Consider the following 7883-nt stretch of genomic DNA (forward strand, 5'->3'; position numbering starts at 1 on the left):
CGCATTTCCTTTCAAATGCACATCTTAGCAATTTTCAATGTGAATTGTCCACTACGTCTCTCTTGGTAAGCAAGAGTTCGAATCCTACTTCAAACAAATAATATTTCATTGAGGGTGAGCCACATGCAATACTTGGCACAGGCCCCCAATTACAAGAGTGCTTGTACACAATGTGGATACCCTTATAATTATTGTAAATGCAAATACTTTCAAAAACTTCAAGCTTGTTCTAAACAATGTGGCATCCCTTGCTGAGTATCTCATTTTCCTATGATATCTAACCATATAGTAAAGACCACTACCTTTTTCGTATTCTAGATTTTCATTTCATCTGTTATAGCACCAAAATCATAGATGGACTCATCCTCCTATCTGAGGCATAAACACGCATTCATTTAAAAATTATTTTGTATTTTTATTAATAATATAATGATAACAGACATTAATTGTGTCTGGCAAGTTCTCCATCGAGAAGACAGTAGAGCAACCACTTACACAACCTATTATAGAGTTGCACACAACTTCGCCCAAGCTAAATGCCTTGCAGAAATTTATAGTCATTCATGAAAACGATAGTGAACCTACTCCTAATGTGTTTCCTGTAATAAAAATCATGTGCTTCATAGAAACAACGTTTGATGGTTACCTTTAGTTACATTAATAACAACACCGTTAAGATTTTATTGCTGTATGATACCCCCATAAATGCCCTTTAAACATGGCATCTGCCAGTACAACTCTTGTTTCTTTTAGCAGGGGCATGGGAAGTCTTCTGACAGATATTGGAGCATATTGTACTCAACCCAGACCGAAATACATGGGTTAGAATTTTACATTTATCTCAAAGTAATTTTGTCGGAATAGATTGTACTGAAAGTTCATCCATCGTGCTTTGAGCTGAACAATTGGATTCTCGTGCTTTCAGTTTATGTACATTGCTTACTCGGTTAGCTCAACAATTATCACAAGGTAGCCCAAGTCCACTGGATACCTGCAAAAACCTTCTATCTTCTTGAAAAATGTTTGAAAGTACAAAAACACCAACAAAGGAAAAAAAACATAAACATAAATGCTAACACTACCAATTATGTCCTTTGTGACCGAGTACGAGAAATAATTGAATTGAAGAGGTTGAACACTGATAGGAAGAAAAGCATGTACTCAAAACACTCTTAGTAAATAACTAGACCATACATTCTTCATCGGCATGAAAATACAATCTATGGTCAGTAAAAACGTATATAAACACACGTAAGCTTATGTAGCATTGATTGGCATGAAAAACGATCTAGACATTGGAAAGAATTTGATTTTACACGTGAATACTTACCATGACAAAGGAGAAGCACGCAGTGCCATAGGAAGTAAAACTGCAGGAAAATAAAAATTGTAGTCAGCAAGGATGGATAGGAAAATAACAATGAACAAATGAAAATGCTTAGTATATATGCATAAGAAAACATTTACGTTTATGACAGATATTAGTGTGTGAATGGGATTGTGTGAATGGGATTACATACCATGACAGAAGAAGAAACATAAATTATTATAGAAAGTGGAACAGCGGCAATGCTTTCCAATAACTGCCTTGCACTATAACTGTGTCCAACTATCATAGTAATCATCACCAAGGTAACATAGACAGTGATAATAGGAAGTAGTGACTACATTTCAACTGGAATTAATGATTAATGCAAGTTTGATTAGAAAAACTTTTACATGAGATTTGTGAAGGCCTTTTAATGAAATAGAGTGGCAGGTTGTTTTACAGGAACTTAAATATGTTGAGAGGGAAATCTAATAAAGTTAATGAGAAAAAAGATAAGGTTAAGCCAATCCCAACTGTAGAATCATTGTGCTATGAGGCTTAACAAATGCCATTTCATACAGCATTTAGAGTGCAGAATTTCAAGTGCACACATGGCATGGCAAAGTATTCCTTTGTGGTTTTCATTTCAGTATTCTTCAAATAGTTGGATTGCAATACTAAACTTACAAACAATCAAGGAAATATATATATATATATATATATATGTGGGATGTAAAACAAGATATTGAAGGATGGGAATAAAATGGTGCGCTGGAATGAGGCACCAGAGTTTTTCAAAAAAAATTGAGCAGGCAGACATCTAAATGGACATTCTAAAGCATTAGCAATGAATATGACTCCAATCAGCAGTTTTTTATAAGCAACAATGCTTTTCAAAATCACTGAATGCATGTGGTATCGAATCAATGACCAATGGTAGATTTAAAAGTTGCAGATGTTGACAGCCTTTGGGAGCTTTTAAAGGTGGGAACACTTGAGATTGCAGAGGTGTTAGAATCTCAAAGCAAGACATTCTAGCATGGGCTGAAAATCTATGGCTTACAAAGGTAAAGGTCTGTGGAAGTTTAGCTCAAATGCTTTGAGGAAAGTTGCTCTCCTTCTAGCCCCTTAAGTTCAAGAAAAATCAGTTTTCCTTTCTGCATGAAAATTGTTTTTTTCTTGAGGAGTTATGCCTCAATCAACAATGGAAATATGGGTTAAGCCATAGTCTTCCTCCTGAGTTTTGAAGTAACAGAGCTTTAGAATGAATAGGTAATGCTTCGGGGAAATGTGTACAAGTCAATTGTCAAGATTTAAATTCTTCCCATGAAATTTTCACCCAAAAATAAACAAAAATATAGATTGTTGGTGTGAAAAGGGTGTTTTATCTAGCTAGTTCATAACCTAGGCCCTATTCACACTTGTCAATTAAGCTTATTTAGGACACACAAAATAGTTAACACTTTGTCTCAAGTCATAAAATTAAGACACGTCATTTTCTTATGCAGTCCCTATGTCTCACCTTGGTCTATATAACCAAGCAATTCCCTTTGTAATCTAATTAATGCATTGTAAGTTAGCAGTCATTGTAATTTTGCATATGTTGATAGAATAGCCTCGTTCACTCATTCTAATCTTTTTTCTACTTTCATAGAAGTTTTAAGATCTTGAGCTATAATCTTCAGCCAAATCTTGCATGATATAGAACATTCTATACCAACTCTACATGGCATTAGAGCTCTACGGAATTGCTTATTGTTAGTCTTTGGTAAGAGGTCTAGGTTGCAAGGGGATGGCCCCACAACGCAGTGGTTAGCTGCGAACCTCCTACATGGGAGGGAGGTCTTGGGTTTGAGTCTGCTCGAGGCCCATGTGCCCCACACACAGGTAAAGGAGAGATAAGGTGATGCCTAGGCGTGGAAGACAAGATGGCACAAGGAGATATAAGGGTGGTATTGCCAAACAAACATGAGGAGGCCCCTCATAAATGTGGTCTCACTGGTTCATAGCTCCAATCAAAAGCAATTTGGCATTTGGCCCATTAACAAGAAAAAAAAAAGAGGTCTAGGTTGCAAAACTTTTTGGATCTTGAAAAGTTGAGTATGCACTTATCTTGCATTGAATGATGATCCAAAGAATTAGATAAAATTGATAAAAATATGGGAATTTGGGGGTTTCTCTTTGTGGCTTTGTATTGCAAATTCATCTTGGAGCTTGTTGGTGCAAATTTAAGCTCACTATTGAGTTCAGGATGTCCAAGAAAGTTTGTTTTGTCCAAATTAAACATGTGAGGCGAATCTACAAGGGTTTGAAGTTGAAAGATGGTTGCTAGATCTAAAAGGCAGCTACAATTTTCGAGAATCTTGGTTCAAAACAGACCCTAACATTACATTTAGAAGGCCCAAGAACCCTAAGATCAATTGTTGATTCGTGAAGTTTGGAGCACTTTTCCCTAGATCCTCAGAAAAAATCGATTTCCCTCTATCATATGATTGTATGGCTGTCATTATTATTGTCTGCACTTATTCAACCACTAGCACCAATGCAAGTATGATAAGACAAAAATAATATTTAATTCTATTTTCTTTTAATAAAGTTTTTTCAAAGTTATATACCATAGCTTGCCTATGCAAAGTATGCCTACAAACATAGATACCAGACCTACTAACAAGCGCACATGTGGCTGACCATCCATCACCTAGTCCTGCTATCATAGAACCTAGACGTCAGCAAAAAATGTTCCATTGGAGTATATACCAAATTCTTGCTGCCAAAACTTTCCAACTCTGAACAACAAAAGAATCCGTCAAAGAATATTTTTGAAAGATTCCACTAAGATTTTGTTGACAATCAAAGGAATATTTTAGCCTTGGAAAGCATATTTTGTCCAATCAAAGGAATATTCTGAGAACATATTCCATTGGGGGAGGGAGTATTCCATCAGTTAATGTCAATGGCCCATCTCAAATTTGCCCCCTCCCCTCTATTGGAGTTTTCTTTTTGGAAGTCAATCTTCAAACGGCCATAACTCAATCATCCAACCTCCTTTTTCTGGGGAGATTTTTTTATTTGACGCAGAATTTGTGCTCTTCACAGTAGTGTAGTAGGTTTTTTCTTTTGGTTTATAGTTTTGGAAATTGCAAATTCTCGTAGGTGTTGCTGAATAATTCTCGTTTTGGGAACTTCCAAGGCTTTCTTTTTGCTCCTACGAAAACATTTTTGGGTGCTTTTTTTTAGAGAAGTGCGTAATTGTTCTTATACTTTACAATGGCATGATTAGAATGGTCTCGTTCTATCTAAAAATTGTTCTTTGACTCAGTGGTCAAATTTGGCATCTGCGTGCACTTAAATCAAGTCTAGCTTGTTGTTTTTGGCAAGTTGCACTTGTAATTGCACTAAGTGTCAAGATCATACATTGTTGGGGGGGATATCAATCATGAGAAAACACTTGGATGCTATGTTCATAAGTCTCTTCTGAATTAATATTTCATATTAAATTATGCAAAACACCTAAGGAGGCTTAGGAACTGGAAAATTTGTATGGTAAAACTAACAAGATTAGGGATATCATATTGATAATGATTTGATGAATCTTGATCCTAAAGGTTTTGACCACAACCAAGACTAAATCTCCAAGATTAATTAGTTAATCACACAACTAAAAGATTGCCACATCATTAAGGAGGATTACAATTGATTCTTAATGTGTTATCCAAGCTTGGTCCTGAGTATTGGGAGTATCATATATTAATCCTTGTTTTGATGACTTTGCAAATTTCCCAATTCAAGAGGAAGCGAAGTTAATTCAAATAGGTATCATCAAGTCTTCTAAGCCAAAAGCATCGCTAACTAGTGAGCCCAATGTACATAAAGAATCAAATAATTTTGAAAAGAAGAAAAAGAACAAGCTACACAAAGAATCAAAATCCTCTCCCTCTAAAAGCGAATCATCTAAGAGGGAAAATCCTAAGTGTGCATATTGCGAGGAAAAAGAGCATGATGAACATCGGTGTTATTCAAAACAATTTGATGTGTTGAAGCATCTTTTTATGAAGAGTCAAATTAATTCACGTTCAACAATGTTAGGGGTTTCAACTTCTTCTCAGAGAAACATAAGGTGTAAGAATCTATTGCATTTACAGATTCCAAGTCAGAGAGGTGGATATTTGATTCTAGAGCTTCTCATCATATGGCTTCATCACAAATTGTGTTCTTTTCATTTGAGTCTTGTTCATCATCATACATCTTGATAGCTAACAACACATATTCGCATGTTTGTGGGAAGGAATTTATTGACATGGATGATGGTTCATTTAATGATGTTCTTTGTATGCCCTCATTGTCAACCAATATCATTTCTATCTATCAAATCATATATAGCGGAGCAAGAAAGACTATTGATTTCACACCAAATTCAATAATTATTCGGGATTTTGGTGTAATTATGTCATACATCTTGATAGCTAACAACACATATTCGCATGTTTGTGGGAAGGAATTTATTGACATGGATGATGGTTCATTTAATGATGTTCTTTGTATGCCCTCACTGTCAACCAATATCATTTCTATCTATCAAATCATATATAGCGGAGCAAGGAAGACTATTGATTTCACACCAAATTCAATCATTATTCGGGATTTTGGTGTAAATTATGTCTCATAATTACACTTTACTTAAGTTAACTTAGGATAATACATTCATTGTAGTTTGCATATGAGATACTAAGGGAATTGCACATCTAGGGAATATGGTTGTAGGAGAAGTTCCACCTTTGGTGGGTGATCCACCTTTAGTGGAATTATCTATTATTTCTCCTACCTACCCCTACTTACCCTTGTATCTCATTGGGCCACATGTCATAATTGTGTGCTCTCATTTCCCTATGGCCTTGCCTTCATAAGCAAGTTCATGTTCATTGTATAGTTGATCGATTTTTGCATCTTGATAAGAATACAATTTGTTCTTGTCTATCTTTGTCTCTCTTCTGTTATGCTATTCATTGGCCTCTAGATCTTGATTATTATTGGAAAATTCTTAAATGGTATCAGAGTCTATAGGGTGCCATTGATAGTCATTTTTTGAGAGATCTTGGTGCATGCAAAGGTTGGCATCTTGGAAGATTTGTGGTGTAGCACTTTCCTAGAGCTTCCTAGGCCAAATCTGACTCCACCATAATATCCAAAAGGCCATTTCCATGAATTTTGACTACAAATTTGTCTATTTTCAGCTAAAATTGTTTTTGTAGCAAAAACGATTTAGTTGGAGGGCTATTAGGCCCCCTCCCAACAACAGTTTCGCAAAATTTGTTTACAATCATATTTCATTTTCTACATTATTTTTCAGATTTGGGTCTTTTAATGGACCTGGGTGAAAAATTATATCAGGCAAAATTTATGTATTGGATGACATTTATTTGTTAAACCTGTTTTATCTATATGGATCATTATTTTGTGCCTTGGTTTGGAGCAATCAAGCTTTGTCCACCTTTGCTTTGACTGGAGACTCTCTATAGGTGGTGATTGCTGTTCTCTAATCCACTTTGTACCCATTGATTGGCTCGTGAGTGTCAGATCTGTGTTTTGCACAAAACCATTAATTATTGTAGATCAGCACATCTCTGCTTGGACCAGTATCTTTATATTGGTTCTCAGATCTGCATCATGGTGGACTATCTTTTACCAACCTGCTATGTATGGGAATCTTGTTAGAAACAGTTTGATATTGTGTATCCTCCTTTGTCAACCGTATAGGGATTTGGTGTGGCTGCCAGTTTTTTTTGTGCATACTCTCATCGAAGGCATTGGTCTGAGGATGTCCTGTTCTTGTGGAGATCCGGCCTTTGTATGCCTTATATCTAGTGTTGGTAGATCAGGTTCATTGCTCGTGTTTACTGTTTCTTACCCAGGCTAGTTTCAATGTGTTGACTGACTCTATCTCCACTAGCTTGCAATCAATGACTGCGAAATGCCCCTTGGTACTGTACCATTTATGCTGTAGGTTTTTTTTATCTTAAGGTGATCGGCTTTCCTTTTAGATGGCAGTTCTATTGGTCAGGGGTCATTACACCTTGCATTGATCGTCAGTTTTTTACAGGTCGTGTTTAGTTATTTGATAGGACAAGGCATGGTTTTGGAGACCCACGCTTCGGCATTCTTTGTAATTTGCTCGGAGTCGGCATCATATCTTTGCAGATCTTTGTTTTCCAGGATCACATTGTCCTTATTGGCTGCGCAATGTCATCCAAGTGTAGTCTGTTGGAAATGTTGTCATTGATGTCAAAGGTGAGATTGCCATTAGCTAAGGAATTGGATAGCTGTGATTTATATGAAAGAAGCTTAATACAAAATTCAAATGGAAACGTTCTATTGATGGAAAGGATCGAACTAATTCAATTCTTAAATGGATGCCGACTCCCAAAGCATTATCATTCTTATTTGATCATTCTACATTTCAATAATGGAGTTCCACTTGAAATAAATTTATATGGGCTGACTTTATAAAGACAAAGGCAGCAATTAAAATTATAAAGAATACAAGACTTCATAGTCTGACTCTCATTTATGAAACAAA

General features: G+C 35.9%; 1 long non-coding RNA gene across 1 annotated transcript; it reads right to left on the reverse strand.

The window, feature by feature from the left end:
- Positions 1 to 522: 522 nt before the first annotated feature.
- On the reverse strand, positions 523 to 4778 carry LOC131855921 (uncharacterized). Its single transcript, XR_009358700.1, has 2 exons — positions 1331 to 4778; positions 523 to 991 (listed from the first exon to the last, which is right to left on the reverse strand). It is a non-coding gene; the product is annotated as an uncharacterized LOC131855921 (long non-coding RNA).
- Positions 4779 to 7883: the final 3105 nt, after the last annotated feature.

Source organism: Cryptomeria japonica, chromosome 8 (genome assembly GCF_030272615.1).
Source record: "Cryptomeria japonica chromosome 8, Sugi_1.0, whole genome shotgun sequence".
NCBI classification, from domain to species: Eukaryota; Viridiplantae; Streptophyta; class Pinopsida; order Cupressales; family Cupressaceae; genus Cryptomeria; species Cryptomeria japonica.